Below are 12057 nucleotides of genomic sequence, written 5' to 3' on the forward strand. Positions count from 1 at the left end.
ACTTATCTTCCATCATTTTGGTCAGGGATGCAGATTTGATGTCAAAAAGATCAGCAGTGATTCCATGAAAGAATGTTTATGTGTGTGCATATCAATGCAAATGCAAATGCAAATGTAAATGAAACATTATGGTTAGAAGAGAACAATTAAACTGAACAAGCCACTTATTTGGGTCAGCACTTCTGTGTTGGTGTTTCCAGCTTGCTGCCAGGGATATCTGTGCTATCCAGAGCAGCTTGCTGAACAGTGAGACTTCATTCCCAGATGCTACAAACTGCATGGTTTCAGACTCTCACACAGGCATGCTATTCAGACTCAAATTGTTCTTGCCATTACTAATTATATGAGAGACTTCTGAAAAAACAGTAGTATTTCAGGTGGTTAGGACAACAAAATCATTTCCAGTCTGAGAGTGTGATTAGGAAATATTTTTGCCCTCATATTTTTACCCTACACAGGCTTTCTTTCTTCTGTCTGGACACCTGAAGTCCAGATTTGGCATCTCTTTTTCAGAAGAAAAACTCTTATGATGTCTGGACAAGAAATAGTGATTTAAGTATGGTGCCTTCTGAAGAAGGTTATGTATCAATCACTACTGCACAGTGTTATGTAATGAAAAAGAAATTCATTAAGCAGTATATTGTCGGTATTCTACCTTAAAAAAAAAAAGTAAAAAAAAAACAAAAAAAAAAACAACAAACCAACCCACACCCCACAAAACTCCACAGACAACATATCATGTAGATGAACATACATCCATATAGTTTGAGACCAGCATCCTGATCCTGTAAATACTTACCATTAGTACCTACTCTAGTGAGTAGTTCAGTTGAGGCAGTAGAAATGTCTGGTATCCATACAGAGGTGCAGCATGACCTTTCCACACATGCACAGGCTTTGCTGGCAGTAATGCAGATCAAAGGGTGCCCATGGCACTATTTTCAGTGAGCCAGCCTGACAGTTGGCATACGTGAGGTCTGCTAAAATCTGTGGGCCTGAACCTGATTATGGTGGTCACTAATTTGGCCTCGTTTTCGTCATAGGATATATAAAGGACCTTGTGCTTTTCTTTCTTTGATCTCCATGTTTCTGAAATGTTAGCAACTTGCTTTTCAACCGGTTTGAGAATGTGCAGTGTCTTCAAATTTTAGGAAATTTTAGGAAAATGTCTTCTGTATCTGCTGGAAATTGGCTTTAATGCTCTGTTTTTCAGCTTTCAAGGATCTAACTTTTTAAACTGATAACTAATTTTTGAGATAAATTTCTCAACAAGGCCTCTGAATCTTAATATAATGAACACTCACAGGAAACTCCGAGGATGCAAATAACGCAAAAATAGAAAAACTATTGGGGAAAGGTAACATTCACTTCAACACAAGGAACAGAAATTCTGCTCCCATTTAAAAAAGTAAAACAAAAAATACCCTGGTCTTCACACATGGGATAAGGAACAAAATCTTGACTTTGCTACTCAGTTGTGTTTGTTTCCCACCTGAGTCTGCAGACACTTTGAGACAATATATCTCAAAATGGTGGACTGCCCTTTCCCTCTCACTTACATAGACCTGCTGAGGAAAGACAGGCTCATCCAGCAGATGAGGCAAAGAAGAGCCCCAGTGTGGGTCTGCTGAACCTCTGTGCAACAGAGCTGCCTCTGCTCACTGGGAATCCGACAGGGCCACTATTACGACTGGAAATTTTTCAGGAAAGGAAGCAACCACCCTCACCTGTGATGTTGGCAGCACATTCATCACCAACAAATCCCTGGGCTGTACACTTTAAACTGCTCATTGTAGCTATGAAAGGGCTAAGCGAGAGTACTGACATAGTATATGTTTACACAGCTGAAATCCAAACGTGTGCCTCAGTTGGTGTTCTGACATTTGTTGAAAACATACCAAAAAAAAGGCCAACTAATGAAAAATGAGAACACCATTTTGTCATGGCAGAAACATTACAGACAGTTATTGGTCAAAAAGTCTACCTTTTTAACATCACCATTGAAGGAATAAAGAATAAAGTAAAAAAAGAGAAATCGTGATCTGACAATTATAGCAGTAGTAACAGTGGTCAAATGCTGTCTTGTGTCTGTGTATGAACTCCAGCTTACATAAAACTGAGTTATAACAAGTATCCACTGACATATTTTACTTTCTGCGCTTTTATCCAATCTCCCCCTGAAAATATAAACTCAAAAAATGAAGCTGGTTGTAATAGACATACTGGAGTAGTTTGAGGGAGATACTTTTCTGAACAAAATGCATAGTTTGTGAAGTTCATAGGAACACAGCAGAATGGGACAGGTAACACAGGACTCAGTTTCCTATGTGTTAAGCGTCTGTTTCCTTTCATGATGCTTTGGAGTATCTGAGACATCTACATGAGGCCAGCAGATATGTCACACAGTCCCGATGACTTGCCATCTTCTGGAGTGGCTTTACTTGATCTAAACCTCCTGAAATCAGCACTTACTACTACATGTTGAATTTTGGTTATGAAATAAGACCTCAATCACCATCTTAAAAATGAGGTAAGGACTGTGAAATTACTTCAGGTAGAGTATTTAGTAACATCATACAATTTACAAATTGTGATGGTATAGTTACTTTAAAAAGCTCACATACAGTCTACATGAATCATCTAATAAAGCTGCTATATTAAAAATTAAAATCTCTGTTTAAACTAAGCAGTTAATATTTAAATTCCTGTTCCATTAAAAGTATGCCAGAATAGTTTTGCATCATGTTAAACGACACACAGTGAGGCCACTGGACTTGTTTCTATTTTTGCTGTGGTTTTTAGATCCCGAGCAAACCAGCTAAATATTATATTTCTTTGCTTGAATCTAAACAGAACCTTTCCATCTCTTAATACAGACTATTTAAAACCTTTTTCCAGAGCTAGCATTCTACTTTGATGCAGTCTTCAATGTAAACTTTTCATCTTGTTCTTGGTACCCATGACTCGGTAGGCCTGACGTTCTGACAAGGGCTGCTATGGGGAGAAACGCCCTCCAGTGTGCCTTACACTGTCCCACAGGTAATTTGGGGACATGAGAAGTGCAAAAGGATCCAGCTCATAGTATGGAGCTTTTCGGGGTTGGAAATAGCTTAAGTAAGTGTTTTGTAAGGGTGGTGGCCACTCTTCAAAATGTTTAAATTTGATGATGACATCTTAGCAGCTGAAGCCAAAAGCTCCCCTCGACTTTAACAAGGCCAAAGCATTCCTTTGTGGAAACTACAAGGCTGCAAGATGCCTCTGTCTTCCAGGGCATGATTTGCACTGATAAAAACAGTCATGAGAACATCACAGTGCCAAATGTCACAGTTCTGATCTAATCCACCTTAAAGTCTCTCCGTTGTATAGAACAGTGTGTGGCTGGAAAAGTTTGCCAATAAGCTGTATGTATCAGAAAAAAAACATTGGCCCCAGGTAAAATCTGTCATATAACTGCACATTACAAATTCTACCTGTCAAGAAAACACTTAGGGAAAACAAATTAAGTGAGCATAATTATGCAGGTTGTGTAGAGGTGTTGCGCCTTGGAAATCCATGCAAACCACTTACTCAGGGCTCCAATATTTTCTCAGTCTTCCTTGAATGCAAATGGATCTGCAGAACATAGAGAGATATTTGTGACCAAGAAAAGATACCATTGTCATCATATGAAAAGGGTTCAGCACAAGTAATTAAACAAATGTACAGAAGAAAGGAAAAAAATTCTGCCCAGGCTGCTTAAACAGGTTGGTACCACCTATCAGTCACTGCACTGAATTCTGCAGGAGACGGAAAAAAAACCCACAACAGAGAAGTATTGCTTTACTTGTCCTGATCTTATCCCTGTCCTTTTCCCTGGGCATGTGCTAGTGGCTACTGTCAGAGAGAAAAGATTCTGGGCTAGATGCTAGCAATTTGCTAGATTGTTAGCATTTCTTTCCACACCAGCACCCTGTCTTTTACTGCCTCTTAAGATGTGCTGCGATAAAGCCGACGGACAGTGTCTAGACGGCACATAGCTACGGCCTTTGGAAGGCATTCGATGCACTCGGGTGGTGTTATACATGCATGGTTTTAATGAGGTTCTTACAGGTTTTTCAGGAGCATTGTGCAGCAGGCAAGAGGCACGAAAAGAGAGAAAAATCCTTACCTTTGATTTCACACCTGTTGCTACAGACACTGCTACGTGTTTCGCACTATCCTGTTTAAGGGTCTTAAACAAGGAATGGCCATCAGGTATTTTTAATCCTCTGTATGCTAAGGACATTTTTCCTTTTTCAGTTTCACACAGGGATGTATCTATTGGCAAATTTAGGCACAGCTTACTCATTTGGCTTAGATTCTCATGTAGGCATTACCTTACGCCACCTTCCTTTTTTAGTCAAAGTGTCATCTAGATTGTCTTGTTTTGCCAAGTAAGAAAACTGAAAATTTGCAGAGTGTCGTAGCTCCTTGTGAAAGTATTGGAAAGAATATTTCAAGGTCGGTTTTGGACCTTCAGTCACTGGAGGTCTTATGCCACCTCAATAGCTTCAGCTGAAGCACTGGCTATGTGCACTACTACCCCGTCTGTGACACAAGGGAGATGCTCCCACAGCCAGCCTTCCTCCAAAAGAGCTGTTGTGCTACGTATCAGAACAGTTGGAGCAAAGCAAATTTGGGATTGTATTTACTTACACTTAGTGCGACAGTACCGTGGGTGCTACAAGCACTAAGCTCACTCCCCTCCCTCCTTGAGTGGGGAGTATCTTGTCTTTACAGCACATCCTCACGAACCAGGCAAAAGGGGGAAAAAAAAAAAAAGAAAAAAAAAAAACCAGAAAAGGCAACTTTAGTTTCATTTCCTTGGGGTTTCTTTCTCTCTATTAACATAATAAAAAGTGCAGTTGGTTTTATTTAGAACTTCTGGGCCATTTTAGGTGCAGAAAGGCAGTTAGAAGCATGACAACTTATTGCACAATGGGAAGTCCTGGTACACCAGCACTGCCACCTCTTTGGAGCACCCTCCCGGGTGTTCACATCCAGGTGAGCAGGACTGTGAGATCACATGCTCTGAGCCGTGCCTTTTCTTCCTGCCAGTGCAGGCTAGCTACTGCCTTTGGAGGTGGGAAGAAGGTAAGGTAGCTAAAGGAGCTGTGCCCATCACCTTCAATAGGCTGTCAGAAAAGGGCTTTCTTTCCCCACTCCTACATGGTACAAGGCTCCATGATGCACTCCTTACACGCAGGCATTTCTGTAATTCTAAACTGCATGTAGGAAACAAAAGTCATTGTATAACACAAGTAAACCTTTATCAGGATCATGGAAATTCTGAATAAGACACAAAAAAAAAGAACACATTTGGAGTATCCCAAGATTTGTGAAATGAAATTGATTTCCATTCAAATCAGGTCTTTTACTCTTCTTGAAAATGTCAAGGTGTCAGCCTTGGCCATTACCAGACTGTGATTTATAGTTGAGCAAAGCGATAATACTCAGGTGACTGTCTGGAACTGTACTGCTGTGTCTGGAAAGGCTACAGATGACAGCTACCTCCATTCTTAACCAACTTGCATTGCTTATCTAAGATCAGTCTTCCCCCCATCCTTCCTCCCGAAACCCATGATATGAAAATGATAAAACATGTAGGCTTGAAGATTTACTGAGATCAGGCAAATAAGCTTTGTGAAGGGACTAGGTTACAGAACTTTGGAGAAACACATTAAAAATAATCCTTTAGCTAGCTATATCCTATCTGTTTGGATGAATACCTGTAAAATGTGAGACTGATTGCCTGGTTTGAACACATGGGTATGTTTTAATCCATCTGTAGGATCTATTTCTGTAATACTGGAAACACAAAAAATGCTGAAACCAAGTAAGCTTTCAAATAGTAAGAATAATACAGCTGCTGTAATTTCCTTCTGAAATTAACAATTTATTCAATAAATAGATTAATGGATGTCAAAAATTACCTGGCTAATAATCAGTCAAAGACTGATAAGCTAATTCTGTTATTTCTCCTATTGACATAAGGTTTTGCTTAAATAAAGGCAACAGAAGTTCTTAACAGTTTAGGTGATAAACTCCTACTAATTTTAGCTGGAATTGGGCACCTTCAAATACCTCAGACAAGCATTTTTCAAATCTATTTCTCTCTTTATTTCTTCAGCTACACTTCTGGTCTTAGCATAGTGAAGTGAAAAAGAGAATAAACAAGATAAATGAGTAAATCAAACAAAAGAAAAGAGGAATTACTGGTACAACTAAAAATACCATTCCTGATACCAGATCATTCCTTCCGATATTAGTATTTGCAGAGGATATTGACAAAATGGGAAAGGTTCAAACAAGAGCAAGCAACATGATCTTATCTTTCCAAAAACCTTAAAATAAGACAATGAAGACAATCTCATTAGATTTTCAATGAAAATCTAATGGTGGTGGAAAGAAGTAAATGACCATTTAAATTGTCAGGAAAGTTTTTAGTAGCTGGAAGCTGATTCTAAACAAGTTCTAATTAGAAATAAAGCCTATGTTTTTAATAGTGATGTAATAGACTACTGGGAGACTGTTCCAGGGGGTTATTACGGATCCTCTGCCATCCCAAATCCTAAATATACATGCTAACCAAACAGAAATTGTTGGTGTTGATGTGGGAGTTGCTTGGTGAATGCTTTGGCATGTTTTATGGAGGAAGTCAGACTAGATGATTGAGTTTGCCTTGGCAGCGGACGTGATATTTCTGCTGTGTGTGGGAGACACGAGGGAGGAGAGCAAAGGGGAGGGAAAAGGAAAGAAGAAGGACATGCCTGGCTGTATTTCTTGCCTAATCTACGTAAGGTGCAAGCCTTGTGTAACACCATGTTTCCTGGTTCAGCGAACGGCACATGGTACCTGGAAGCAGGGAGGAGATAGGAGGGCATTCAGCCACAGGTTTTACCACAGGGCAGGAGAGTCTGCAAATTGTCTCAGAAGACTACTGCAGATACTAAGCTCTGCTGTCACTTCACAATCTGAGCTGGGTACCAGCTGGAGGATTTTTTTCGCCATATTGAAATCCTTCCAAATTGAGACACACATTAGACTGCTTTATAGAAAAATGATGACCCAGGGACTCTCTGTGGATTTAGTCTTTTGCATGTTTTTTTGCCTTACTTGCTATTGCAGATCACTAGGACCTTTAAAAATATTAACCTGAAAAAATGTAAATGTGCATGCCAAAACAAATCTGAAGCGTTTTGATGGAGACTTGATGAATACTGGGATGAGAGATCCCATAGCTTGTTCAGATGCAACCCTTTCTCTTCCCAACCACTGCACCAAGTTACTGTGAACAACTGAAGAACAAACAGCAGAAAAAAGACTCTAAAAGAAGTGTGTAAAATGTCCCCTCACACTGCCACACTTCATCACGACCTCCTACTGGCCACTGAGTGCTTTGCTAATATTTGCTTTATACTGTGGTCTTGGAGATCTAATCAAAGTCAAGGTCCCACCGTGTTCCCATTAGTGAGTGGTGGTCCCCACATGAAGACCCCATGGTCTGCCTGGACAACACTGGGCGAGTGGCAGGGAAGGAAAGTAAAGGTTGTCTCCCTGAAACAGAGCTCGAGAGAGCTTGTTTGCATTCATACTGGGTGCCAGGAAGCGACCCTAAGCCTTTAGCCATCGATGCAGGAAAGAAGAGCACGTAGGCAGCAGCCTGGAAACATTTCAAAGGTTTTTAAAAGTGTTAGTTATTGCATGTAGTAATTTTGATTTCCCACTAGCATTTAGGGAGTGATTACCAAATTTCAGAAAGCCAAGCTGCAGCCTTTGGAATTTATTAACTCGTAAAAGCCTACCAAACCTCAATACTCAGATACTGGCAATACCCACAAGAAATCTAACCCCTGAGTCAGTCAGGAGAGGTTTCCAATACTGCACGGGTAACCTGCTGCACTTTTAAACATCCAGCCATTGCTTAAGAACTGGGTGCCTCAATGACTCCTAAAATATCAACGTTTTGACCATAGTCCTCTATTTCAGAAGGAGACATAAGTTTAAGAATTAATATCCAAAATAATATGCCAACATAATAAACACCAAAAAAGCATGGCCTCCTAGGTTTATTTAAAATCTAACAGTAAATCTAACTCCTTGAATACTCCACTGTGTGTGTATAAATAACATCAGCAGGAGCTATAAGCACTGTGTATCCTCAGGCTTGTGACAAATCTTCCCAACACAGAGATGAACCCTTCACTTTGCAGTGAAAAGCTGTAAATCCCACCACAAAATGGCTGCACCAACCATTTCACATCCTGGGTTTGCCAGTGGGATGTTGGGCGGGATAGGAATGGAGAGGTGCTGTGCATGGCTGGTGCTGTGCCTGGATAAGGCGCACAGCAGCTGCTGCAGGATGGCAGGCACTGTGAAAGTCCATGGACCAGAACTGCCTGCCCACCTGCTGTATGCCCAAAGCAGAACCAGGCTCCTTGAGGATAAGGACTGATTGTCAAAACCTCTGGAAATATCAATCTGAATAAATGCTGGCAGCAAATGTTTCTTGCACATCACTAGCAGAAACTACCTCTGCTGAAGAGTGCAGCAGAAAGTTAATTCCATAGCCCACCTTCCCCAAATCACAGTTATTAAATCTGATGGTCCACAAATCAACCTCTGATCTGATCGTGCAGAGAGCAGGGCTATTATGCTCCAAAAGGAGCAAGAAGTTGACCTTTATCTGAAAAACTGCAACTAGCAACTGAAAACATAACCTCTGACAGCTTGTTGTTTCTGAACAGGGCCAAGGGAGGAGAGGCAGATTCTGCAAAAATTTACGAGTAGGGGTGATTTATACATCCTTCATATTCAGGATGAAGGACTACTGTGAAGAGAAATGCAAAAAGTGGGAGCAAGGCTAATTGAAACTCTTAGGATAACAAAGCTGGCATCTTGTAGGGCCCTACAGTGGGGCTGTGGAAGGGACTAAAACAAAGAGATGATCACCATATTGGAAGAGAAGAAAAGGGGAGAGGTGACAGTTACACAGTAGTAATATTGTGAATCTATTTCACAGAATAACTTTAGAGAGAAAGCAACAAACTTGTCCAATTCTTCAGCATATCTATACCAACATGGACAGAAATGTTTTAGAAGTAGAGAGAGCTAGAAATTATGGTAAGATCCCACAATCAAATTTATTTCTAGACACAAAGTTGTTCCTTACACTTCAAAGGCAGTTTGCAGAGGAGAGAGAGTACAGGGGAACAGACAGCGAACCATGAAGACTTTTCCACTGCCAACTGTCTCACTTGTATGAAAATCAGTATTTAAATTGGAAAAACAGAATCTACTTCTTTATGCATTGAAGATACTCACTCCATCTGATTTACCATCATCTGATGGAGATGCTCTGAGTGAAGGGACGCATTATGAAGAAATGCATTCTACTAGGAAAGGCTTGAGTTTGAAATTAAATCCTCTGCAAAACTTTTCAAGAAGTATTTACCTTCACTGAAGTCTTTTCATGGCCCTGCTTATTTCTACTTTAAACTTCTCATTTATTGTACTTTAAGCCCCATCAGTGAATGTAAATGGGGTTTCACTATACGTTTAGTGCATTCAAGCATTCTTTGTTACAGTTCCCACCCTGCCGCATTATGTGAGCTCTGCCACGGAAGTCCAGCAGTCGGTTTGTTTTCTGCTATTAATAAAAGAACCTACTTTTCCCCACTTCTTTGAAGAAGTTGAAAGGGCTACATGTTAGAGGGGGAGGTGGTGGGGAACAGACTGTGGTGTAATCCCCAAACGCAAATGCTGTCTAGATTAGAAACCTCCCTGAAGAAAATTTACAAATGCTAAGACTGTGCTTTTTGTGTGATGAACACTAGAGCAATAACTTAGCCACATACTGGGTTCTGCCTAATGCTTAAGGAGCCTACTAGGTGAAAGGAATTAAATGAAAAAAAAAATCTTCTAGTTGGCACTGTGCCCATGCCATCCAACCCTTTCGGTATCCCCTGACTTACTCATGCAACTATTTTCATTTTTTCATATGTATTTCATCACTGAGGTAACTTAATATAATACTTGGGAATCTGTTAAAATAATAATAACAAACACACTAATGGGATTTACACACTGCCAGTGTTTTTACATAGTCCGGGAAAAGCTTAATTAAAGGGGTGGGACGTGTCTCTGCTGAATAGCTGTTTTTCCTTCATACCTTCCCATGCATGACACGCACACATCCAAGAAAAGAAGTTGGGGGTGGTGGTGGTGGAAGAAAACCACCCAAAACCAAAACCAAAATTACCAGCCCTAAACTACTCAGCACAACCTTGTTGATTTGCTTGGCCATTTAAATAAATGAATATGCTCCTTGTAGAGAATCACAGCCCCGGTGCAACAGCTAACGAGTAAAAGGAAAGTACAGAATATTATCTGCCTTTTTCCCTATAGGATATTCATAGTGTTCAAAGTATCATTACCGTATCTAGTTTATCACACAATTACAACTAATCCTTAACTCCTAAATAAGTAGGAACAGGCATAAAAATTGCATTTCTGAAAGCCTACTAGATAAACTTTAGTCTATAATCAACTGGATGATTCTATGATTAATTTTAAATCCTCCTTAATAGGTTAAAGACGTTTATAAAGATGAAATAATTTTATCCGTGTTGATCTCATTAATCTTACATTCTCTTAGTCTCCAAGGCTTCCATATTCCATCCACTTGTTGCTACTCAGACACTGCAATTAAAGCATAGCTTTGCACATCAGTCAATAGTGCTGGACTCACCGTGTAAGAATAACTCAAGTGTTGCCAAGGAATGGAACGACGTAGCATCCAACAAACTCTGAAGATGCCTATTGTAATCATCAAACAATGAAAAACTTTAACAAGGTGATGAATGTCTCAGATATGTTGTTTGGACAAAAATACTTAAAATGAACATAATAAAATAAACCAACTTATAATCGAGCGATACATTTTCAGTTAGCACTTTTATAGTATTCCAGACATTTTTTCCCATTGTCTGTATCTATCTGACTACCTAGCTAGTTATAGACCTCAGGCATTCTTTAATTCTGTTTTTTCTTGGTAGGCTACAGTTGGTCCCTAAGAGGAGATGACTGCTTTTCAGTGTGAAATTATGTACCCACTCAGGAATTGAGCCTAATCATCACACGGGTAAATCAAAATGATGGCTACATTTACTGCCTGCAGAATTTTCTTCTGCACTGCATATTAACACACTGAAAATGTTGTGTTAGCTTATTGTGAACGTGCCGATTTTCATTACCCATGGAAAGGCAGAACATCTTCTGTTAAACTTCATTGACATTTTTCATCAAATGAACAGAGCAGTGCCCCGAAATGTGATAATTGTAGATTCTTGTTATACAACTTTGAGTAAAATATTCTTTCCTCTAATTCCACCAGTAATTAACTTGGAGTGGAATTCCCTTGACTCATGTAACAGTCTTCAGCACTGTATTAATGGATCCGAGACTTTATGTGGTTTGAAAAAGAATCCTGCCCCATACATGTAATATTATATTAAGGTGCTAAAGACTTTCAGGTTAATGAAAAGAATTGATCAAATCACTGCATCTTGAGCTATAAGCATTTTTTTAAAATTGTATTGTTTGGGTTAAATATGAAATAGTATCTTGTTGAAACATAAAATGCTTCCAAAATGAAGCTCTGGAAAATTGTTGCATCTCCCATGAAGACTAAAAATTAAAGTAGACAATTATCATAATAATAACTCAATTGTACATGTCAGACAAAAGAGAAGCTAATACTTCCCTCTGCTTTTTGACTGATGTTTTTGTTGGGCTGTAGCTAAACAGCACTTTAAGTTGACAGTAAATTAGCAAACAATATGAGAGAGGAAAAAAGAAAAAAAATCATGTAGGGGTTAAGATGTTTATGTAAAACAGTGATTTTCCTTTTTAAAATTAAAACGTACAAATAAGCTGGTGTCAGGGACTAGGTGATCCTTCATTTCCACCGCATTGAGCAGGCTCACATCAGCAGCAGACAGCCGTTAATATATGCGTCTGGCTCAGTCTGGTCTACCA

Source organism: Pipra filicauda, unplaced genomic scaffold (genome assembly GCF_003945595.2).
Source record: "Pipra filicauda isolate LSUMZ 115617 unplaced genomic scaffold, ASM394559v2 scaffold197_size1571708_pilon, whole genome shotgun sequence".
Lineage (NCBI taxonomy): Eukaryota > Metazoa > Chordata > Aves > Passeriformes > Pipridae > Pipra > Pipra filicauda.